The sequence below is a fragment of the Salvelinus namaycush genome, chromosome 30 (genome assembly GCF_016432855.1).
Source record: "Salvelinus namaycush isolate Seneca chromosome 30, SaNama_1.0, whole genome shotgun sequence".
In the NCBI taxonomy this organism is placed as follows: domain Eukaryota; kingdom Metazoa; phylum Chordata; class Actinopteri; order Salmoniformes; family Salmonidae; genus Salvelinus; species Salvelinus namaycush.
Genome location: NC_052336.1, coordinates 11,452,363 through 11,477,915, shown reverse-complemented (window position 1 = coordinate 11,477,915; position 25,553 = coordinate 11,452,363). Strand labels below are relative to the sequence as shown.

At 42.6% G+C, this 25,553-nt stretch overlaps 2 long non-coding RNA genes across 3 annotated transcripts; one reads left to right on the top strand and one right to left on the bottom strand.

Moving 5' to 3' along the window:
* Positions 1 to 13,171: 13,171 nt before the first annotated feature.
* LOC120024849 lies at positions 13,172 to 23,329 on the bottom strand. 2 transcript variants are annotated; one of them, XR_005472950.1, is made up of 6 exons: positions 23,153 to 23,329; positions 20,828 to 20,950; positions 16,727 to 16,792; positions 15,547 to 15,665; positions 15,002 to 15,029; positions 13,172 to 13,220 (listed from the first exon to the last, which is right to left on the bottom strand). It is a non-coding gene; the product is annotated as an uncharacterized LOC120024849 (long non-coding RNA). The 2 variants fall into 2 exon arrangements; XR_005472951.1 differs by lacking the exons at positions 13,172 to 13,220; positions 15,002 to 15,029; positions 15,547 to 15,665 and adding an exon at positions 15,802 to 15,863 and having other exon boundaries at positions 23,153 to 23,325.
* Positions 18,508 to 25,082, top strand: LOC120024850. Its single transcript, XR_005472952.1, has 2 exons — positions 18,508 to 18,773; positions 22,020 to 25,082. It is a non-coding gene; the product is annotated as an uncharacterized LOC120024850 (long non-coding RNA).
* The last annotated feature ends 471 nt before the right edge of the window (positions 25,083 to 25,553 follow it).

Genomic DNA, 25,553 nt, shown 5'->3' with positions numbered 1-25,553 from the left:
GGTAAGTTGAGCTGATGGTCATGGGGTACGTTGAGCTGATGGTCATGGGGTAAGTTGAGCTGATGGCCATGGGGTAAGTTGAGCTGATGGTCATGGGGTAAGTTGAGCTGATGGTCATGGGGTAAGTTGAGCTGATGGTCATGGGGTAAGTTGAGCTGATGGTCATGGGGTAAGTTGAGCTGATGGTCATGGGGTAAGTTGAGCTGATGGTCATGGGGTAAGTTGAGCTGATGGTCTTGGGGTAAGTTGAGCTGATGGTCATGGGGTAAGTTGAGCTGATGGTCTTGGGGTAAGTTGAGCTGATGGTCATGGGGTAAGTTGAGCTGATGGTCATGGGGTAAGTTGAGCTGATGGTCTTGGGGTAAGTTGAGCTGATGGTCTTGGGGTAAGTTGAGCTGATGGTCTTGGGGTAAGTTGAGCTGATGGTCATGGGGTAAGTTGAGCTGATGGTCTTGGGGTAAGTTGAGCTGATGGTCATGGGGTAAGTTGAGCTGATGGTCATGGGGTAAGTTGAGCTGATGGTCATGGGGTACGTTGAGCTGATGGTCATGGGATAAGTTGAGCTGATGGTCATGGGGTAAGTTGAGCTGATGGTCTTGGGGTAAGTTGAGCTGATGGTCATGGGGTAAGTTGAGCTGATGGTCATGGGGTAAGTTGAGCTGATGGTCATGGGGTAAGTTGAGCTGATGGTCATGGGGTAAGTTGAGCTGATGGTCTTGGGGTAAGTTGAGCTGATGGTCATGGGGTAAGTTGAGCTGATGGTCATGGGGTACGTTGAGCTGATGGTCATGGGATAAGTTGAGCTGATGGTCATGGGGTAAGTTGAGCTGATGGTCTTGGGGTAAGTTGAGCTGATGGTCATGGGGTAAGTTGAGCTGATGGTCATGGGGTAAGTTGAGCTGATGGTCATGGGGTAAGTTGAGCTGATGGTCATGGGGTAAGTTGAGCTGATGGTCTTGGGGTAAGTTGAGCTGATGGTCTTGGGGTAAGTTGAGCTGATGGTCTTGGGGTAAGTTGAGCTGATGGTCATGGGGTAAGTTGAGCTGATGGTCATGGGGTAAGTTGAGCTGATGGTCTTGGGGTAAGTTGAGCTGATGGTCATGGGGTAAGTTGAGCTGATGGCCATGGGGTAAGTTGAGCTGATGGTCATGGGGTAAGTTGAGCTAATGGTTGAGCCAATGGCAGGTTGAGTAAATGTAAGTGTTTTCTTCCCAGTCATAATGCAAGGCATTATCACTGGGATATGCAACAACAACAGGGCCTGGCCTATGTTAAAAGTGTTTAACCATGATTTTAAAAAGGTAGCAGTAATATTTAATTTAGTACAGAAATGTGTCTTAACTTACCCTGTTCTTACCCAATTCTGATATTTTTTCACTTTTGACCAATCAGATAAGCTCTGAAAAAGATTTAATGTGATTGGTCAAAAGACCAATTAGTGGAAAAAATATCAGAATTGGGCTGTCTGTGTATAAGCAGCCAAATAATACTATATTTCCATTGACAGCGTGATGCTGAATGTAAAAAATGACTCAACTTACCCCACTCTCCCATATTGTCAAAAGAGATCACACAATTTCAGCACCTGTCATATAAAATGGAAGTTATTTTGGGGCCAAGCCACAGTCAGGTGAATGACATGCAGTGGTGACATGCCTGAGAACCACTATCTATGCCACTAAATGAGGTTAGCCAAGTTCATGGTGTTTCCAGGCTCTTGATGCAGTCATACCGTCACAGGGCCCCTCATTATACTGAATACGTTTTATAATGCAACTGGTGCCATTCCCAGTTGCCCCTGTTCTCTGTGTGTGTTTGTGCGCGTGCGCGTGGGTCTGTGTGTTTGTGTGTGTTCATGCTCCAACAGAATGGGTCATAATGAGTCGTGCAGGCCAGGGGTGTTTAAGTGGAGCTGGATGTGTGTATTATCCCCTTGGCTCCCACTGCCGGGCCCCGCTCAGTGTAATTGAATTATGGCCGAGGGCTGAGTGGCAGGCATTTTGAGTGTCTCTCCGTTCAGTCGCCCTGTTCAAACAGTACAGCAGCCCAGGCTGACATTTTGGTCTGGGAAAAACAGGGCCTCCAACAAGGTGACATTTTGATCTGGGGAAAACAGGGCCTCCAACAAGGTGACATTTTGATCTGGGGAAAACAACAAGGTGACATTTTGATCTGGGAAAACAGGGCCTCCAACAAGGTGTAAGGTACTGGGTGTCGGAGTGTGAAGTCAGGCGCAGGAAAACAGAGAGTTCGATAGAATGTTCTTTTAATGCAACACGATGAACCTCGGCCACCCCACTCAACACTGGGTGCTCAAAATAAACTGCCCCAGACACGGGGAACGAAAACAGTCCAGCACTAAATATACGAACATACACAAACACGTCTGTCTGTAACAAACCACCAGGCTTACAATAAACAATCCCGCACAAAGAAACGGGCGGGCTGGCTGACTAATAAAGCCCAACTAATTACAGACACAAAACAGGTGTAACCAATAAACACATAAGGAGGGGGAGAAAAGAATCAGTGGCAGCTAATAGGCCGGTGACAACGACCGCCGAGCGCCACCCGAACGGGAAGGGGAGCCTGCCACGGTCGGAGTCGTGACACAAGGTGACATTTTGATCTGGGGAAAACAGGGCCTCCAACAAGGTGACATTTTGATCTGGGAAAACAGGGCCTCCAACAAGGTGACATTTTGATCTGAGAAAACAGGGCCTCCAACAAGGTGACATTTTGATCTGGGAAAACAGGGCCCCCAACAAGGTGACATTTTGATCTGGGAAAACAGGGCCTCCAACAAGGTGACATTTTGATCTGGGGAAAACAGGGCCTCCAACAAGGTGACATTTTGATCTGGGGAAAACAGGGCCTCCAACAACAGTGTGTGTATTCGGTCCTCTATTGAAGCTCGTTGGTAAATCTGTTTTCCTCTCTGTGTGTTTGGAGTGTGACGTCTATCAGCAGGTGCATGGAGACTGGAGGTGAGGTGGGGATCAGGCTCAGGGAGAACAGCAAAGCTCACATAAAAATTATTGAGAGACAGTTGAAAGGCATTTTGATTTATTATCCATCATGGAAATGTTGGCAGGAGAACAGCCTCTGGTGGCGTTTCATCTAGTCTCTCTTTGATATAACTAAACCCCCTGGGGACATTGGGACATTTCCTCACCATTTTGATCTGCGAACTTCACTTCCCTACTGACAAAAAAAGTCAATAAACACACACTCATCAAACTGAAGAGCTGTCAAATGTTTAATGGTTTTGCAACAGAGAAACGTTTTGTTTCAAGATGTTGGTGGGATCTGTGGCATTTGGCTTTTTCATAGAGGGGTTGACATAACGATTGACAGAGGTCAGTGGAGGCTGCTGAGGGGAGAACGGCTCATAATAATAGCTGGAACGGAGTGAATGGAATGGCAGCAAACACATGGAAACCACGTTTGATGTTGTTGATACCTTTCCACCCATTCCGCTCCAGCCATTACCACGTGCCCATCCTCCCCAATTAAGGTGCTACCAACCTCCTGTGAAAGAGGGGGGAAGGAGGGAAGGAGGAGTAGGGAGTCTAAGAAGATACAGTACACTCATAAAGAAGAAGCTATACCACTCCATACTGAATAATAATAGTAGTAGTGACAACACAAACCTGCTGTGCTCATAAAAGACCCAGTGACAAAGACACTAGAGGATGTAATTAAAGTCTGTGAGTGCTGCTGCGACGTTCACAAGTATTTTCACTGAGTCTTCCTCTCTCAGTACACATAGCTAGGTTACATAACTTTGTGCAGTGGATCACACGCACACCTGGGACTCAGGTGAATGGGGGTTTCACAAGCACCTGCAAACACAGCCAGAAAATCTGTTAAGATGCCATGAAACAATCAAATCAAACATCAAGGTCCACTATGCACATCCACTATGCCAATTATAAATGGGCGAGCATGGGCAATAAATATCAACTTTCTAAAATAGTATATTATTCAGAGCTGCTCGTTAAGCAGAGATGCTGAAATGTTAGAGACTATGGCAATAGACTGATGGCAATAGACCGATGGCAATAGACCGATGGCAACAGACCGATGGCAACAGACCGATAGCAATAGACCGATGGCAATAGACCGATGGCAATAGACCGATGACAATAAACCGATGGCAACAGACCGATGGCAATAGACCGATGGCAATAGACCGATGGCAACAGACCGATGGCAACAGACCGATAGCAATAGACCGATGGCAATAGACCGATGGCAATAGACCGATGGCAACAGACCGATGGCAATAGACCGATGGCAACAGACCGATGGCAACAGACCGATGGCAACAGACCGATGGCAATAGACCGATGGCAATAGACCGATGGCAATAGACCGATGGCAACAGACCGATGGCAATAGACCGATGGCAACAGACCGATGGCAATAGACCGATGGCAATAGACCGATGGCAACAGACCAACCAAAGAACAAGCCTCCCAATGGGAACAGACGTCAGTTCAACATTTAGTTTTGATTTACATTTGGGTGAGTTGTCAACTTCACTTTGAGTTATCAAATTCACCAGGTCATTGGATTTAAGTTAAAAGTTGTGTGGAAAAAAGATAAAATTCCCTTACGTTGCTGACGTTTTTCAAATTCAATCAGTTTTCCACGATAATTCAACATCATGAGATAGATTTTTTTGGTTTGAAATGACGTGGAAACAACATTGATTCAACCAGTGGGCTGTGGTCTTAGAAAAATGTCAGAAGCTTCTATGTGAGTGACTGTAATCCTTTCATGTTGACTTTCATCTGAGATACATTTCCAGAATTCACCGAGCACTTCCACTTCATCCTGATGTGGAGGCTATCTCAGGTTGCATTGAGATCAATGAAGCGTCACACAATATAGGAGATCTTTATCTGATATTTCTTGGATACACACACACTTAAACACATTCTCTCCCCCTGAACATGCACCCTTCTTCTCTCTCTCTCTCTTTCTGTCTCTCTCTCCCTCACATGCACTCTCCTGCCCTCTGAGGTACGTGTAATGATGGATAGGTGATACAGTGGCGTAAGAAGCAGCTCCAAGATGCTCGCTCAAGACAGCACGTTCCTGGGTTGCAGGTAAGCTTTAAGCAGGCAATGGCGTTTTCGTACTTGTGTGTGTGTGTGTGCGTGCGTGCGAGCGAGAGAGAGAGAGTTCCTCTTCCATCTCTCTTCTCACCTATCTGCTGGACATGAACATGAACTTGTAGCTTCACACAATTCCCTGTTCCTGAGATGAACCCAACCACTGTAGTACTTCTCAACCTGACTTGCAGCTGGGCTGAGGTGGTTAGAGGGAGGAAAGAGAGAGCGAAAAAGAGATGCCATTGTCATTCACAAAAGTTAGCCTCTTCAGTGAATGGGAGTCTCCCTGAGGTTGTTTAGTCAGTACTGACTTTGAAGCACTTGTAAATTGGAACACAGACCACACACATTCTAAGTCTGAGTAACTACATTGACAAAAGAGCATAAAGTACACAGACAAAATGGTGCATATCAGGAGCATTTCTGTACTACGTGTCAGGTATGATTTACAAGCCTGAAGGCATGAAACATCATTGAGTTTCTGCAGATAACAGTGAGACAGTAAGAAACACTGACATAAGTCAAGTAACCATACGTTGTGTTGCAGTACATCCTGTAAAACCATTTTAGGGTGATTCCATGCCAGCGGGAGCAGAAAATATTTTTGGTTCTTCTCAGATTGTTCTGGCAATTCTCACATAAAAACTTATTTGGGAGGAAGGATGTTTGAAATGCTTTTTACATTTGTATCACAAACCATTTTTAGAAAATCATGATGAAAGTGGCCATTTCAGGCCCTTTTTAGACCTATACATGCCTCCTGTAAGACCCTATGATCTGTGAACTGTACATGATACAGACAACATATTGGTCTTGAGCTTAGAGGGCCTAAAATTGCCAATTTCATTATGATTTTCAAAAAATGTGTTTGTGATACAAATGTAGAAAACATGTTTAACATCCGTCCTCCCAATAAATTTACTATGCCAAAACAAGCTGAGATACCAAAGATATTTTGGGAATCGCCCATTACTCTTACACCTGATGTTGTAATATTCAAAGTAGAGACAAATAACAAGAAGGCGGTATAAGCTGAAATACTGATCGCCTCTTGTACCCCTCCTCCTAACCTGGAAATCCACAAGTCCTGTATCACATCAGAATCGCTTGATTATTATTATCATCATAATCACTGTAATTCAACTCACTTCCATCTCTTTTATGGGCTACCTTATACCACAGCTTAGCATTAGTCACAGCTAAGCATTATTTTGTGGACTGTTCAATGGCAGTGTTAGTCATGGTCCTGGCTATTACTCATGCTAGAGGAATCATCATGTAATGTAGCATACCTGTCCATTTACTCACTGCGCTCTCTCTCTTTCTCTCTCTCTCTCTCTCTCTCTCTCTCTCTTTCTCTCTCTCTTTCTCCCTCCATGTATACACCAAACAAGCTGGTCCACATGAAGTTAGCAAGGGGAGAGGTGGGGATGGTCAGTTCCCCACCCATGCATGTGTTTCATCTTCTTATCTTTTTTCCTCCTGTCGCCTCTCCTTTCACCACTCTCCTCTCCTCTTCCTTGACCACTCAACTCTCCCTTGACCACTCTCCTCTCCCTCCACCACTCCCCTCTCCCTTGACCACTCTCCTCTCCCTCCACCACTCTCCTCTCCCTCCACTACTCTCCTCCCCCTCCACCACTCTCCTCTCCCTTGACCACTCTCCTCTCCCTCCACCACTCTCCTCTCCCTTGACCACTCTCCTTTCCCTCCACCACTCTCCTCTCCCTCCACTACTCTCCTCCCCCTCCACCACTCTCCTCTCCCTTGACCACTCTCCTCTCCCTCCACCACTTTCCTCTCCCTTGACCACTCTCCTTTCCCTCCACCACTCTCCTCTCCCTCCACTACTCTCCTCCCCCTCCACCACTCTCCTCCCCCTCCACCACTCTCCTCCCCCTCCACCACTCTCCTCTCCCTTGACCACTCTCCTCTCCTTCCACCACTCTCCTCTCCCTCCACTACTCTCCTCCCCCTCCACCACTCTCCTCTCCCTTGACCACTCTCCTCTCCCTCCACCACTCTCCTCTCCCGCCATCACTCTCCTCTCCCTCCACTACTCTCCTCTCCCCCACCACTCTTCTCTCCCTCCACCCCTCTCCTCTCCTCCATCACTCTACTCTTTCCTTCCACCACTCCTCTTCCCCTACTATTCTCCTCTCCCCCACCACTCTCCTCTCCTCCTACTACTCTCCTCTCCTCCATCACTCTCCTCTCTCCTTCCACCACTCTCCTCTCCCCCTACTACTCTCCTCTCCCTCCACCACTCTTCTCACCCTCCACCCCTCTCCTCTCCTTCCACCACTCTCCTCTCCCCCTACTACTCTCCTCTCCCCCCACCACTCTTCTCACCCTCCACCACTCTCCTCTCCTCCATCACTCTCTCCTCTCCTTCCACCACTCTCCTCTCCCTCCACCACTCTCCTCTCCCTCCACCACTCTCCTCTCCCACCACCACTCTCCTCTCCCACCACCACTCTCCTCTCCCTTGACCACTCTCCTCTCCCTCCACCACTCTCCTCTCCCTTGACCACTCTCCACTCCCTCCACCACTCTCCTCTCCCTCCACCACACTCCTCTCCCTCCACCGCTCTCCTCTCCTCTCCCTCCACTACTCTCCTTTCCCCCCACCACTCTTCTCTCCCTCCACCACTCTTCACACCCTCCACCACTCTCCTCTCCCTCCACCGCTCTCCTCTCCCTCCACTACTTTCCTCTCACCCCACCACTTTCCTCTCCCTCCACCACTCTCCTCTCCCTCCGCCACTCTCCTCTCCCTTGACCACTCTCCTCCCCTTCCATCCCTCTCCTCTCCCCCACCACTCTCCTCTCCCTCCACCACCCTCCTCTCCTCTCCTCATCACTCTCCTCTCTCCTTCCACCACTCATCTCCTCCTACTATTCTCCTCTCCTCTCCCCCACCCCTCTCCTCTCCTCCATCACTCTCCTCTCCTCCATCACTCTCCTCTCTCCTTCCACAACTCTCCTCTCCCCCTACTACTCTCCTCTCCCTCCACCACTCTTCTCACCCTCCACCCCTCTCCTCTCCTTCCACCACTCTCCTCTCCTCTTTTTCCACCACTCTCCTCTCCCCCTACTACTCTCCTCTCCCCACACCAATCTTCTCACCCTCCACCACTCTCATCTCCCTCCACCACTCTCCTCTCCTCCATCACTCTCCTCTCCTCTTTTTCCACCACTCTCTTCTCCCCCTACTACTCTCCTCTCCCTCCACCCCTCTCCTCACCCTCCACCCCTCTCCTCTCCTTCCACCACTCTCCTCTACTACTCTCCTCTCCTTCCATTACTCTTCTCTCTTCTTTCTCCTTCCACCACTCTCCTCTCTCCCTACTACTCTCCTCTCCCCCACCACTCCTCTCACCCTCCACCACTCTCCTCTCCCTTCCCCACTCTCCTCTCCTCTCCCTCCACCACTCTCCTCTCCTCTCCCTCCATCACTTTCCTCTCTCCTTCTACCACTCTCCTCTCTCCTTCCACCACTCTCCTCTCTCCTTCCACCACTCTCCTCTCCCCCCACCACTCTACCTCTTCCCAGTTCAACACAATCACACACTTGATTTGTGCAAATATATACAAAACGTTGTCGTGCCTTTGGCATCATTAAAGGTGAAGACTGTTATTTTCTCAAATCAATTCTCTGTCATTATTATTATGTGATTAAACTAATCATGTAAATGTAATTAACTCGGAAGTCGGGGCAACACGGACATTCTTCAGATTACAAAGTTAGAATCTTCAGAATATAACTCTTCAGATATTTTAATATCTGATCAATTAGTCTTCTATTAAGGAATTATTCTTTACCTCACGTCAGTCTCATCTGAACGTCATAAATTATTGGTTATCTGCACGAACCCAGCTGTCACGTTCTGACCTTAGTTTCTTTTTTATGTCTTTGTGTTAGGTTGGTCAGGGCGTGAGTTGGGGTGGGTAGTCTATGTTCTTTTTTCTATGTTGTTATATTTTCTGTGTAGTGTCTGTTCACCTTGCAGAACTGTTTCGTTTTCTCCTCGTTGTTATTTTGTGTAGTGTTCTGTTTTCAATTAAATTATGACGAACACTTACCACGCTGCATTTTGGTCCTCTTCTCCTTCACCAGACGAGAACCGTTACACCAGCCTTTACTATAAATCATCCATACACCAATTGGCCTAATCATTTATTTACTAACTAACTAAATAATCACAGAAATGCATAAACAAACAAACAGTAGATATTGGTTACCAACAATGATAGGGAATATTCCCTAGTGGGCTAAACCAATATGGCGGCTTGGTGGGTAAAGGGAAGGGGGTGTGGACTGAGAAAGAGCGGGAAAGACAAAATGGATTCATTACACAGTCTATAATTAGATACATTGAAATGCTAATCCTTCGCACATGAATGGCCGCTCATTCGAGAATAATTGAAGTACATATTTATGGTGTATGTCATTGTTGTCTTCTCTGTTGGAATCCGGTCCGTCTGCTGGAGAGTTCATCCGAGTCGCTCTCTCTTTCTGTTTCCTTGAAGATCAAAGTCTTTCATGGTTAGAAAGGATACTTCAGAGTACCATTCAGAAAAGTTTGCATAGTATAGATGTTTAGGCGGTTGTCGGTATTCGCATCACAGGTTTACATAATTTCCAGCTGCAGACTAGTAATTAGTATCCAAGATTTGCTCTTAATCTGTAGGGATCAATAGTCTCAGAGTTAAACCATTTCCACCCGTGTAGCCAATGCTCCACGTGGTATGGTTAGGAATTCAACAACCATTGCAACCTTAGCTTACACTGAGGTTTTTGTGGTCTTAACTATTCGCAATCACAGCTCACGTTGTGGGTTTGCTTAGTCTGAAGAGGATTTTCTTAGGAGGGGCTTTTATTCGTAACAGTAGAAGAGGACTGTTCAATGATGCCTGATCATGTCTGTGCTCACTGGGATGGGCCAATGACTTAGTTAAACTTTAAAGGGAATACAATTCTCTCATATTAAAGGTTTAACGTCACATTACATCATTTTTCAAATTGTTTAATCTTTACTCATTCATTTTATACAAGAATTAGATGCAAACATCATAATTGAGAAATGTACACATTCATAGATATAGTTTTGTGTGTTTCCTGTCCTTCGTGAGGTCACCAAATGAAACACATTCAACATAACTGTCCCTTAAGTGTCCACGGACCCTTCCCACATTCTCACAAGTGGACATATAGTTTAATTTTCCCATTCTGGGGATTTAGGAGTTTGGCCACGTGAAATCCTTTGTTCACTCTGTGGTCTCTCTCTCTGCATGAAAAGGGGGAGAGAGTCTCCGCCAGGAATTTATGACCTGATATAATAGAACCTGGTTGTAGGAGAGAGTGAGAGAGGGGGAAGCCACGATCTACACCCATAAAAATGGGCCACATCATGACAAAGTATTTCAGCAGATTTTGTGTGTTTTTGTGTGGCTTAATTCGTGTGAAAAGACAAAAAAATGTGTAAGTCTTAATTCGTAGGAAAATACACACATTTTTGTGTGACTTCATTCATAGGGAAATCATTTGGGGGGGGGCAAATTTCGGAACAATCTTTTGAAAGCTGTTAGAGCAATGCATGATGGGCAATGGTGTCCCACATTTATTTATATATATATTAAAAAAAACATGTTAACAACCCAATATTGTTAATCAACCAGGTTGTCAACGTAATAATCAAAATATAATAGTAGCTACAAGTTGTTTTTTTGTTTTATTAATGCCAATGCTATTTTATATTCTTGTTTTCGCTTAATACTTTGGGATGCTGGTGAACTAGTAGTCAGAGAGGCCCTTTTTTCGTGTTGGCAACAGTAGGCCTACACGATTTTCTTCATAATGCATTTCAAATTTCGTGGAGCCTACATTACCCAATTTTCTTTCATAATGCATTTCATACAAGGCTATTTCTAATTTTATGAGGGTTGCCAGTTTGTTTTTTTGTGGTACAATGAAGGTATTTTATTAGGGAACGGGGATACATTTTTATGATGGGAAATTATAATACACACCATAATATACACACACAAACACCTACACACATATACACACACTCACTTTGTTTGTACTGATGTTGTAGCAAACTCTTGACTTTTGTATTAATTATTTTTAATAACATATTTGTACATAGTTGTCATGTTTTTTTATTTTTTATTTAACTAGGCAAGTCAGTTAAGAAAAATTCTTAATTACAATGACGGCCTACCCCGGCCAAATCTGGACGATGCTGGGCCAATTGTGCGGCACCCTATGGGACTCCCAATCACAGCCGGATGGGATTCAGCCTGTATTCATTATCTTTAACTGGTTAAATGTTTGCAGTTTGCATGTTTCAGTAATGATTAACATGATTAAATAGTCATAAATCTCTGCTTGATTTAGCTTTGGTATATTTTGAATTTTATTTTATACATATTCTGTATTTCCACTGAAGAAAGCAATAATTAATCAACACACTACTATAAATAAATGGACAGGGCTGTCCAATGTCAGCAGCAATTTCCAGTGAGAAATGGTCAGTCTGAGGCCATTCGGGTATGGGTTTCACAGCCCTATACAGTGGCTTGCGAAAGTATTCACCCTCCGTGGCATTTTTCCTATTTTGTTGCATAACAACCTGGAATTAAAATTTATTTTTTGGGGGGGTTGTATCATTTGATTTACACAACATACCTACCACTTTGAAGATATGTTTTATTGTGAAACAAACAAGAAATACGACAAAAACAGAAAACTTGAGCGTGCATAACTATTCACCCCCCCCCAAAGTCAATACTTTGTAGAGCCACCTTTTGCAGCAATTACAGCTGCAAGTCTCTCGGGGTATGTCTCTAAAAGCTTGGCACATCTAGCCACTGGGATTTTTGCCCATTCTTCAAGGCAAAACTGCTCCAGCTCCTTCAAGTTGGATGGGTTCCGCTGGTGTACAGCAATCTTTAAATCATACTACAGATTCTCAATTGGATTGAGGTCTGGGCTTAGACTAGGCCATTCCAAGACATTTAAATGTTTCCCCTTAAATCATTAGAGTGTTGCTTTAGCAGTATGCTTAGGGTCATTGTCCTGCTGGAAGGTGAACCTCTATCCCAATCTCCAATCTTTGGAAGACTGAAACAGGTTTCCCCTCAAGAATGTCCCTGTATTTAGTGCCATCCATCATTCCCTCAATTCTGACTAGTTTCCCATTCCCTGCCGATGAAAAATGGCATGATGGTGTTCTCGGGGTGATGAGAGGTGTTGGGTTTGGGCCAGAACTATAATTTTCCTTGATGGCCAAAAGGCTCAATTTTAGTCTCATCTGACCAGAGTACCTTCTTCCATATGTTTGGGCAGTCTCCCACATGCCTTTGGCGAACACCAAACGTGTTTGCTTATTTAAGGCACTGTAATAATGATACTAGTTATATCACTTTAAAAAGGGTATATTTACAACCTCTGGTGTATAACATGTTGGGCAAAGTGGAATAAGAGAGTCTGACATATAACGCCTAACTCAGTTAAGTAAAAATACTTTAAAGTACTACTTAAGTAGTTTTTTGGGGTATCTGTACTTTACTATTTATATTTTTGACTTTCACTTTCACATTACTACATTCCTAAAGAAAATTATGTACTTTTTACTCCAAACATTTTCTCTGACACCCAAAAGTACTCCTTACATTGTGAATGCTTAGCAAGACAGGAAAATTGTCCAATTCACGCACTAATCAAGATAACATCCCTGGTCATCCCTATAGCCTCTTATTTGGTGGACTCACGAAACACAAATGCTTAGTTTGTAAATTATGTCTGAGTGTTGGAGTATGCCCCTGGCTATCCGTAAATGTAAAATAAACAATTGTGCCGTCTGGTTAGCTTAATTGTAATGAACACGATGGGAGACAGAGAGCTGGTTTCAAGCGCAGGGCGCAGTAGGTGTTTATTTGTAAAGGACCACAGGAGGAGGCAGGTAGCTGGGTCCAGGGGCAGGCAGAAAGCCATACACAGGGGGTCCAAAAAGGCAACAGTACAGGCAGGGAAAGGGCTAGTAACGTCGTCCGGGAGATCAGGCAATAGATAACAGGAAATCCGATAGGCTAAGGTACAGGCAGGGAATAGGCAAAAGGCATCGTTAGTGAGGCAGGCAAAAACTATCATACACGGGAGGATTAAATTATGGGAAAAACAGATATCCGAATATAAGTGTGTCACAAAACAAACAATACCTCACAATGACGGGGTGCAAAGAACTGAACTAAATAGTGTGTGATAATGACATACAGGTGTGTGAACAGGTGATCAGAATTCAGGTGATTGGGATCTGGAGAGTGAGCTGCGTTCAGGGGATCTACGTGTTTGAGAGTGTGAGCTGGAAAGTGGGCTGGAAAGTGCGCTGCGTTCAGGGGATCTACGTGTTTGAGAGTGTGAGTTGGAAGCAGACGTTACATTAATATAAGAAATTTTAAATAATTTATACTTTTACTCAAGTATATTTTAGCAATTGCATTTACTTTTTATACTTAGGTATATTTAAAACCAAATACTTTTAGACTTTTACTCAAGTAGTATTTTACTGGGTGACTTTCACTTTTACTTGAGTCATTTTCTATGAAGGTATCTTTACTTTTACTCAAGTATGAAAAATGGGTACTTTTTCCACCACTGCCCTAACTTGACTTCAGTCTTCGCCAATGAGAACCAAGAGGGGCCTAGCTTTGTCCTTCATGACTGGAAAAGGTCTCGATTCTAGGCCTAGAAAATCTTATATCCATCTCATTAGATCAGAACAGGATGGATCAACAGTGATTCATATTATTGGTTTGCATCCTAAAAAAAGGATAACACACTTACATTATTTGTCTACCCATATGATGTGGATCATTGTCAGGTTATTAGACGTATATGCTTCAGTAACAACAGAACACCATGGTTGTAATAACAATTTAAACAGGTCCTTTGTAAATGTGTAGAATGTGTTTGTTTTGGGTCCACACTGGTAAATTAGACAGTCACAGAGGATTTTCTTCTGAATAACTGGTCAGGGCATAGCACTTTCCATTCAGCTTCAGGCAACTTTGATGTAAGGCTTGATCACACCTGTAGTGACTACTTCTATCCGTCACGCCCATTGCTGCTTATTCATTGTTCACTAGATATATCAATGTAATTACACCCAACACAATGTTGAAAAACAGAATGCTTCCCACCGCTAGATCACATAACTAGATGTTAGCTGGATGTGATTCCAACGCTGCCACCAACACAGCGGAAGAGAGTGAAATCTGCAACAGGCTCTAACCAGCGCTCATACGTGGCAAAGTGAGCTCTAACAGCTGTTGCCATGAAAGTAGGCCTCTGGGCAGAGACAGTAGGGCCTACAATGCTGGCATATGTTGTGTTACAATAGCCTAAGTATATAACATGATTGACACGACCGTAATAATCATCATGAAACGGCATTGGAAGTGCCATAAGTGTAAGGCAACATAATTCATTATTTTACATTAACCTGTTTAACTGCATTGATATGGCTTAATTGATCATAGTCCAGACTCGTTATAGTTGCAAATAGCATACAGTTGCACCAGGGAATTTTTGCAGGTCTTCTGTTTCCCCACATATATTAATTAATTAATTTCCCATCATGAAAATGTATCCCCATTCCCCAAAGAAATACCTTCATCAATACCACAAAAAAAACAGCCAAATTAGCTTTTTACTCCAATCTTGCAACCCTCATAAAATCTGACAAAAGCGAAAACAAGCAGAGAACACTGAGAACAGAGAGGGGTATGTCTGTGCATGCCACTCTGATATTTCCTGCCCATATCTCCTGTACCATCTTGTCCTGCATGCAGGATTTAACACTACTACGTACCTACGTACCATGCATGCCCCTCCTGTGGCTGGAGAGAGAGAGAGAGGGGGGGGGGGGGGGGGGGGGGGGGGGTAAAGGGAGAGAGGGGGGGAAGAGAGAGAGAGAAGAAAGCAAAAACAAATGTCACAGTATCCCCAGGCAAGCTGAGGCTGAACAGTAGCACATGGGCATTTATTTTTTTGCAAGTGTTATAATTACAGCTGCTTTTATTTGGTAGGTGGTGGTTGGGAGCTGGCTGAGAATCAAATGGGAATAAACTGTTCACACCTGACAGGCAAAGTAATAGGGCTGTTGGCAGATTGATTTGTAGCCCAGTTTGATGGGACACTGGAAGGCAACATCTGAGAACTGAGAGTCCAGGGGCTTTCTACTCCATCACAATAGATACCTAATCACATATCTATACTACAGTGTAGTTAAAGGGGGTTTACTCTGCCCTGTAACCATTATAAAGGGGTACGCTCTGCCCTGCACCTATCATGTTCCTCCATACGGCCCATCCCTCAGTCAGTCGTTAACTAACTAAACATAACAACAATACTTACTTTTACTTTATATAATCAAACTACTGATTTGCTGCCATTCTTCAGCGGGTTGATACAGGGCCAGGACAGAGAACACTGGTTTGACTGAGTGTATTCATCTCCTCTCAGGAGCAGGAGGCCTGCAGGGGGTAAAGTGAGGGGATGGTGCCAAGCAGTTAGTTAGACAGACAAACATAACGTTGCCTCCCTGTATATGTTACTGTATAAGCTACTGGAGGAGGAGGAGGTGGAGGTTGTTTTTCTGTTTGGGATGCTTGCCTTGTAGCCCCTGAGTCAGAGAGCTGAGGTGGGGTGGGTGGATGGGGAACACCAGGGCCCTGCGGGGACAGGTGTTTATTCAGGACAGGTAACACCCATGGGCATACACAAGCACACCAAAGCAGGGAGAGTCTATATGTTTACCACTTTCTGACTGTCACTCCCTTCCTCTCACACGCATACACATACCTACATCAGCTACCATACATAAACATAAACACACACACAGGAACACACACACACAAACACTCAGTAAAGGCTGGGTATTGCTCCATCGCCATGTGTACCATTGGCCTTGTGGCATGGTGCCCTCAGAGGTCGTGACCTGCGGTGCTGTGTCTCCTTGGTGGTTCCTTATCACAGTCAGCATCTTTAATCTCCTGCTGTGTGGGGCGGTAGAGGCTCACAGGCCACCGGATTATAGCTTCTCCTTCACACAGCACAGGCAGGACAGCGACTGCACTGCAGTCAATATCACTCTCTCTCACACACACACTCTCTCTGTCTTTATCTCTCTCTCTGTCTCTCTCCCAATCTTTTTTTCTCCCACACAATTATGCAAAAAAATAAATCTGAGCATACACAGAAAGATATAAAGAAAGTGCCGACCCAACATGCACGTGATCAGTTGAGATCAGGAATATTGTCACAGAAACCCTTCCCAAGTAAACCACATGATTGTCCAGACCTGTGTAGCTGTGTAATCACACACAGCATTAGCACCTATCAGGTCATCAAGCTTCTATTTTCCCTCTGCGTGTAATGAATCCAATGTTTCTAAGTCTTGGCATGCACAAATGATTAACTGGTGGTGAACACAACTGATTAAAAGATAAAGCCTTGGCACACAATGACTTTCACCACTACATATGGTGTGTAGTACCTGAGAGACCAGGCCTCCTCACGCAAAGAAGATATTTACCTTTTCAGTTAATTTCCCTCTTACATCCTCACACACAGATCTCCCACATTGCACCTCCTACAAAGGCTAAATGTGGAAAAGAAAATGTGATGTCATGATGTGTGTGTGTCACAATTACATGGGTTACAATGGTAAATGTAAATGTAATTTAAGTTCAATGAATGCTAAAGCTGAACCTATAAACATATTGCGTGCAGTTATACCTTGTTTGTTCACAACAAGTTAAACAGAGTAAGCCGGGCGAAGGACCACAAACCACAGCGGTTATGAGAAAACTTTGGATCAGAAACATATGAAACCGAGAGGTGTGAGTGAGGGGCAAAATGAGTGTTGAATTTCACAAGCGGTAACTGGAAAGCAGTGAAAAACTATCACAAAATGCTTGTGTGAGGTGAGAAAATAATCAGCAAAACAATAAACTCATATTGCTGATGATAACAGTCAGGACTATTGTCAGGACTCCTCCTTTATCTAACGTTACTGCAATCTATAGCTGCTCACCCTGGGGCCACATCCTCAGAGCTGGTGTTGGGGGACCCATAGAGGAAAGCTGCAGCCCCAGCCACAGTATAACGGATGTCAGGGGTTCTGACACAATACACAATACTATTAAACCACATGCAATGACTCAGAAGACTGGCCTTGATGATGGACTTAGTCACTTTGATACCGCTGACTCTTGCTATAGGAAATGTTCCATAGCACACATTATTACTGATTGATCCCTTTGACAAGTAGAGCTAGACCTAGTCTCTTGTGACTTATTTGGTTGTGGGTGCAGAGATGAATCTACAACAACATTGCGAGTCAACCCCCCAAACAGTCATAGTAGTGATAACACACATGTGTGAGTGTGTAGGCTGCTCACTGCTCGCACACATCCACCCACTCAGTAGCCAGTGGTGTCAGACATCCTGTCTCAGTAGGGTGAAAGGTATTGTTATGCTTGAACCGGGTTCAGTCCATTACTCAACATGGCCCTGGGGATAAGTCTTCTGTGCTGTCCAAGAAAAACACTGCATGGTGCAGATAGATGCCTGGCCACAACACAACACTCTCTCTTCCACACACTGTCCCACAGACTAACAGAATGCACACAAGATGAAACAACTCAGACAAGAGATTGTTTTGACCATCCTGTCTCTGTAGTATCACTCTTTTGGCAAAGCAAGAATGTTGAAATTATTCTAGGTAATTTAGTACATTTTTTGTGAGAGTAAATCTGCACATGGCACAGACCTTGACAAATATTAACACTTAAAGTGTAGGCCTAATACTACAAATATTAGGCATATTGAGCATTTGTGCTTCTAATATTAGTTAATATATTTGTTTAGAAATATCCCTTTTTATTTGCTATTTATACAAAAAACACAATTAAACACAATTGAAGAATGTAGGGAGATCTTTCTGTAGGCCTACTTCAATATCTTACGATTTTTTTGTAAATATTTAATGTCAGTTTCTTTTATGGCCAAACACTGATGGGAATATGCATTATAATGCACTGGTTTCTATAGAGGAAATCCATATTTGAGTCTGGCCAATCTCTGCAAACTGTTCTATTTACACAACAGTAGCGTGCTTGCCAAAAAACGGTCGGTGACTGTTTTGATAAAAGGGGTGACCCGCGAGGTTGGCTGATGCCTCCCCTGCTCTCTCTGTACACAACCTCGCGACCTTTGGCACAGCCAGAGCAAACACAGTCTGCACGCAATGCCGGGTCTGTGGCACAATGATTAACCCGTAAATGCGCTGTCAATCCGCTCCGTAGCCTGCAAAGCCCGCTGAGAGAATTGGAGGGGGGCAGACGAGGTTCATTTGTTTCATGGCTCGTGTTGCGTGTCAAGCATATCCATATCTTCTTTCACTATGTGGTTGTATGTCTGTCTTTGTACACGCGTTTCATATTTTCCTTTATGATATGTCCTCTTTATTTTTTTCGCTCCCACAGTTTGAGTCAGCGTAAAAAAGCGCATGGCACCTTCGTGCGTGACAGAAAGATGGATGACCGAGATATTTCCGCACGCAACTATTGTTTTTCCCGGTGAGTATTTTGAACTTTGGCTTGCATAAGGACAGAGAGAGACCAGGACTGTTAGCTCAGTTACTAATGTGGTATTCACTCCAATCCGTGAGGGGAAGGCGATACAATATGGGGACCTGCCCCCTCCTCTCCCTGTTCCTAAACCCTGCATGCCTGTTTGTGCACTTCGAGCCGGCCGCGGGAGCGAGCGAGGCAGAATGTTGCTCAATTACAGTTTGTGTATAAAGTAAGTGATTGCGTGTTGACTTACTCAAGCCAGAGGGGGTTTGTATGAGGTCACAGTCACACATTCATGAGTAGTGTCATGGCCTACATTCGTAGAAAAAAAGGTTCCAAATGGGTTCTTTGTAGATGGATAGCGTTCTACCAAGAACCTTTTACATCTGAAGAATGAACCCTTTTTGAAAGACAAGGGTTCTTTGTTAGGCAAAGAGTTAAACCTAGAACCCTTTTCATCCTAAGAGCCGATTTTGGAAGAAAGGGTTCTTTGATGATTCTTTGGAAGGCAAGAAGTGTTCTACATAGAACCCTTCTGAATCTGTAGAAGCTATTTTATTGTATTTTTTCATTATTTTAAATTGTGCCTGAGCAATAATGTTTGGAGTAACGTAAACCAGTTTTTAATCTTCAACATCAGGAGTTTGAGTAATCAGCTAAGTTTTAAAAGATAGCTGTGAGAATAGTTGTAACTGTATATGGGAATATTTATGCATGTACTGTATCTGGTATTCCCTTAATCATTTTACATATACAGTACTGACATAGTTGATATCTTTGCCATGATTTCTGTTTTTCAAATTAGTATTTTCTGTGAATTTATTGAGCAGAAAGTAGGAGAATAGAAGGGAGTATGAGTGAACCAGCAATGTATAGTATGGTACACAGCAAATTGGCCAGTTTTACCTAGTGTTGATTTTTCAGTGTAAAATGTCTAGTGTTGATTCAGGAGTTACATTCAACACTCAGTAGTGTAAAAGAACCCTGTGTTGGTATTAATAAACAGAGTTGAGTGTGATTGTCATTTTTATCTGTGTGGAGTAAAACACTCAAAAACACACCCATCATTATCATATTTCCCAGCATGCTCTATTGCAAGTTGATTTTCAGAATTGTTTGTTTCAATGTCTGTATTTTGGCATGCACATTGATTGGTTGATTAAACTTATGCTACACAAAGATAAATAACATACATTTTATAAACTAATCCAATCTGTTAGTATTTGTACTTACTGCACCTGTTACTGAGATGGTTGTCCTAGTTTATCCAGAGTGACTTACAGTAGTGAGTGCATATATTTTTTTGTACCTGTTTTTTTATTTTTGGTGTTGGTCCCCATGGGAATCGAACCCACAACCCTTGTGTTGCAAGTACCGTGCTCTACCAACTCAGCCACACGGCTGATTTCCCACTGATGGATGCATCGCTCCCTGCACTTAAAAATAACTACACATTCTTTCTTCTTAGAGTTTGGGCTATCTTCAAGTCAAAAGAAAAGACGGAGGCAAACCCTCTCAGGTGATCATCCCTAAAACCTAAAACATCTGCATAGTAGGAGGTGTCATTAGCTTTTTCAGGGTAACAAGTACTGCCCTAGGGGTTTACGTTACTCCATAGAATTGGTAATAATAAAAGTGGTAATAACACAGTAATAACATGATAATAAAACACAGTAATAACATAGTATAAAAAGTAATAACATGTTAATAAATAAGTGTTGTGTGCTTTGGCATTATGTGTATGAACAATGGTGATATTGTCTCTCTCTCCCCTCCTGTCTCTGTTCATGCATGTTTTATTTTGCTGAGAGTTCAAAGAAGACACTTCCAAACCTCTGGTAGCACAGACTGTTCTGTCTGGTGTTTACAGACTAGAATAAAAGACTGAGAGATGAGTGCACCAATCTGACCTGTCACCTGAGTGGTTAATTGCTCTAACTACCAGTCTGTGTACAGGGGTTAGTTGACCTCCTCCATAACATTCACACACAACCACACGCCCTCACACACATGCAAACCCACTCACGAAAAATTCCCTCACACTCACACACACATACCTGGTTTGAAGGTGTGTGACAGGTGTTTGGTTGTTGCGTGCCAAAGGACTGAAGACTTCAGCTGCCTTTACAGTCATTACTCAGAAAGGGAGATTCTTCAAGGGAATTTCAATTTGCTGTGGGCTAAACAGTGTTTTGGTTATGATGTGGGCTCTGTAAATGGACATCATGGATGTATGTGTGTGACCCTAACGTGACTAAATAACAGACTACTTGAACATTTCCTATTGATATTTGTCACGTTATTGTCCTCAATGGCTGCCCTATAGACTTGGAATCACTGGCCACTTTAATAATAGAACACTAGTCACTTTAATAATGTTTAAATAATGTTTACATACTGCTTTACTCATCTCATATGTACAGGATATACTGTATTATATTCTACTGTATTTTAGTCAATGCCACTCCGACATTGCTTGATCTAATATTTATATATTTCTTAATTCCATTATTTTACTTTTAGATTTGTGTGTATTGTTGTTAACTGTTAGATACTACTGCACTGTTGAAGCTAGGAACACAAGCATTTCGCTACAACCGCAATAACATAAATATGTGTATGTGACCAATAAAATTTGATTTGATTTGAATTTACTCCCATGTAATTGCAAAGGGGATTGTTAGATAACCGAACCTGCGTGGCAATAAGAGGTCATACCAATTGTTGGAGGTCATTGATCAAGTCACTAATGCTGAGCAGGGAGTGGCGTGTTAGCCATAGCCATATGAACAGAAGCCTATTTCAAACGGGTGTGATCCTGGTGATGTTTACGTTGAATGCTGGACTTGTATGGAATGTCCGTCCCATGGCCTCTCGCGCTATCGTCTCCCTCTCCTCTCACAAAGCTGTGCGTAATGCTTAGTGTGATTATATACTTCATGTGTATGCTTAATAAATCAGACTTTGACTGTGTCATGCTGTACCAGTGAACAGTCTCATTTGGAGAACGTGACTTTGTTTTTAAACAGCTCTTTGAAATGGCATAAAATGTTTTCCAAGTTCGTACGTGAAGGTTATGCAGGTCAATTGGTATTTGGTGGATTTAAGCAGTTGACTTCAGCCAGCCAGTTGCATGCCTGCGTGAAGCCTGAGTGGTAGATCGCATGACTCCAAAGGCCAAGATCCTCGCATTTACAGAAGCTATAGCGCGCGAATATGTGCACCTCCGTGACCCTTGTGTCTTTCCAGGTGCTGCTGCCTTCGCTTGACTGACCAAGCAGATTTAGGATTGTCCCGAAGACCAAGCCCACCCCTCCATGCCGGAGCTCCGCTTTCTCACGCGAACTGCAGGAGCAGGGACGAGTGGGCGAAAGCCCAGCGACTGGCATTATCCATCATATTGAGCATGGCAATAATACGGCCTATCTCGGAGGAGAAAGAAATAAGCGATTTAGAGCGTCTCTCAATAATGTTCATATGCCTCAAACAGTGGAAAATTAGCCTATTGTTTTCCAGAATTTAAATTACACGTTGGCGTCTTTTAACTTGGCTTTGGAGTTACACTTCACTTTCCTCAAAAGCCTGCACATTTTGGGTTGCCTACTAGTTGTAATCCAGGATTCCAGGAATGATCATCCAAATGTTTAACTAATTAGGCAACTAATGGTGAGGCTCTCTAATAGCCATACACTGAAATCTGCACTTAAATGTCTTGAGACATCTTCAAGTTGAATTATGCTAATTATTTAAATTGAACAATAAAGTTAACCCATTGTGAATGATACAGTCCTACAGTTAACCCCGAACCGAATGTATAACACATTAGGTCTTGGAAGTTGAAATACAAGACAAAAAAAATAGAGGCATATTGTCAAGTAGACAAAAGCCAATTAATATAAATCCATGTACATGATGAAAATTATGATATAGAGAACAACTTAAATAAAACAACAAAGAGATAAGCGAATGCTTAAAATATAGCCTAATTAACCATAACTGTCTTCAATAAAAACTTAATTAAACATCCATGCCTTTTCTATGGACTATGCCTACAAACCAATAGTAAACCATTTCAGCGTGTTTATTTGTATATGGACAGGCCATTGTGGCCCGAATGATAGAGATATGCGTGCATAAAAACGCATGTCTGCGCGTAAATCCTGCATTGATAGGAGATTTGGTTAAATGTCTAATTATGCATGTGGATATTAAGTTAGGAATTTGTCGAGTGAGATTTCTCAGCAACAAGTTATGTTTATCAATCAAAGCATATAGGCTAACAGCCAGGCTAATATGATGCTGGTTAACAGGAAAAGCTTATATGCATCCAAAATACGTTGTTGAAATAATATAATTTCATTCTGAGTCGATAGGCTCATTACCGCTGTTTCAGTCCATGGTCCAACTATGTTGGAAATCCCTCGTATTGCTGTGCAGAGTCGATATATATTCACTGTCAGTGGGCTATCTGGAATAGGATGTACATTTCCTAAAAGAAGAGAGACTGTAAGGGTAATGAACTCATTCACCCTTTCACCCCTGCAGTGCTGACAGAATACTCCCCCACCCCCACACCCCAGCATCCTTAACCAAGGGCTGGGGGAGGCGAGGGCTTGGCCAAAACGCTCTCACGCAACTTGGCCAATCTTTAACTTGACTGCTAACAGGTACACGCACGCGATGGCATTTGCCAGTTTTTATCACGACTTGTTTCAAAACAGACCCCGCTCAGAATGGTGTGTTGTAGATGGTGAGGTCTAGAAGACTCTATTCTAGGTTTTAATACATATAACTTACATTTGAGTAAGTTCCAATTGGGATATTGATTAACACAACAGGGATCCGAAGTCAAACACTTTGGATAGCTTACACAAGCAGACAAGACAATATAGTCTCTTATCTCAATCGAATGTTTTATCCTCCATGACACACTTGATAAGTAGGCTACATTTGTTTCCTATAAGTTAATAAGACGCACACGTCTTCCCATTGTCCTTATATGCAATACTGTTGACAGGTTGGTTGAGTGAGATGTATCAAACTGTCAAAGACGAGTCTCTTGATTAAAAGTACTTCGGGGCTGTAAGTTCTCCCGCTTGGGATAGGCTACACCTTTGCACGCTATCGAAATCTGTTGCAATGAGTAGGCCTAAAGGAAAGATTGCCAAAGGGTTTATGACTTAATAACCAATGCTTAACAGTTTCCTGTTAATTAATTTATGGAACAAGTATTTAAAGAAGAAATGTTGATGTTTGCTAATAATAAAATATAAAAATGAATACCACTGGAAACAGATTAGACACTGATGGTACATTTACTTTTGAAATTATTGTGGGCCCAAAGTGATTAAGCTTGTGTCCTTAAATTAGTTGTGGAAGAGTTCATGTTCAATAGATCATTGAGAATAAATATTTGGATCAGCCCTAAAGTACTGTCATCCTTATACAATGTGCTTTATATAACTGTTTTCATGAATATGTTCCATATACTTTTAAGATAAATAGTTCATAACATGATAAGGAGTGGACGAATTGCCTTTTTTTCAATATGGCTTATTAGCCTACTGCCTACCATAGCCTGCAATATTAGGCCCAATACCATAACATTCATGGTAATAAATTAATAATAAAATACATATAAATATTTAGGCCTAAACAAATAAATTAAACAAAATATACCAATATAATTACCACATCTATAACATTATAAGTAAGATGTGTAGTATGATGAATAGGTATGATAGTGATTATAGGTCTACATCTACATGGTTGTGCTTATGATTATGATGATATAATATGATTAAAAGTTAGGCTGATTGTATTATTGTATTGTTATTACACAATAACACATTTAACATGCTCTACGTCAATTGCAAATATCATTGGTGATCATTCCACAAATCAATGTATTCCTCTTACCTGACTGGCTTCTTCTATATAGTCTGTTTTATAACTCCCTCCAACAGGCTAATGAACATCTGAAAAGCGACTCATCCAATCATTCTGATATGAACCTAAAATCATATCTAAAAATGTTTAAAAATTAAAAATGTAAAAAAAAGTCATCTGAACGTCGAATAGCCTACTGAGAACGACTTGTTCGAAAATTAAACAAGCAGTCTATTAAATTTCTCTTCGGTTAGACATTCTAAAATATTTTTATAACAAACTATATGAAATTGTATGTATATATTTTTTCAATAGGGCCCATCACTGATATATCAGTGAAAGCATGCACTCTTAGAAAAAAATATCTTACTCCTTAGACGTTTCTTTTTATAATAAAGGCAAGCTTACATTGTATATACACTACTCATTGATGTTTCCGCTTGATATTTTATTACACCTCTCCTTTCTGAGACAGCCTGTCACGTTCCTGACCTGTTTTCTGTTAGTTTTTGTATGTGTTAGTTGGTCAGGACGTGAGTTTGGGTGGGCAGTCTATGTTTTCTGTTTCTATGTTGGTTAATGGGTACCTGATATGGCTCTCAATTAGAGGCAGGTGTTTTTCATTTCCTCTGATTGAGAGTCATATTAAGGTAGGTGTTTTCACACTGTTTGTTTGTGGGTGGTTGTTTCCTGTGTCAGTGTGTGTTGCACCATACGGGACTGTCTAGGTTTGTTTGTACGTTCGTTCTTTGATGTAGTCAGTTTTCCTGTTCATGCGTTCTTCGTGTTTAATGTAAGTTCGTCGTACAGGTCTGTCTACTCCGTTTGTTGTTTTGTTAGTTTATAGTGAAGTTCGTGTTTTCGTCTTTTCTTTAAATAAATTATGTCAACTCA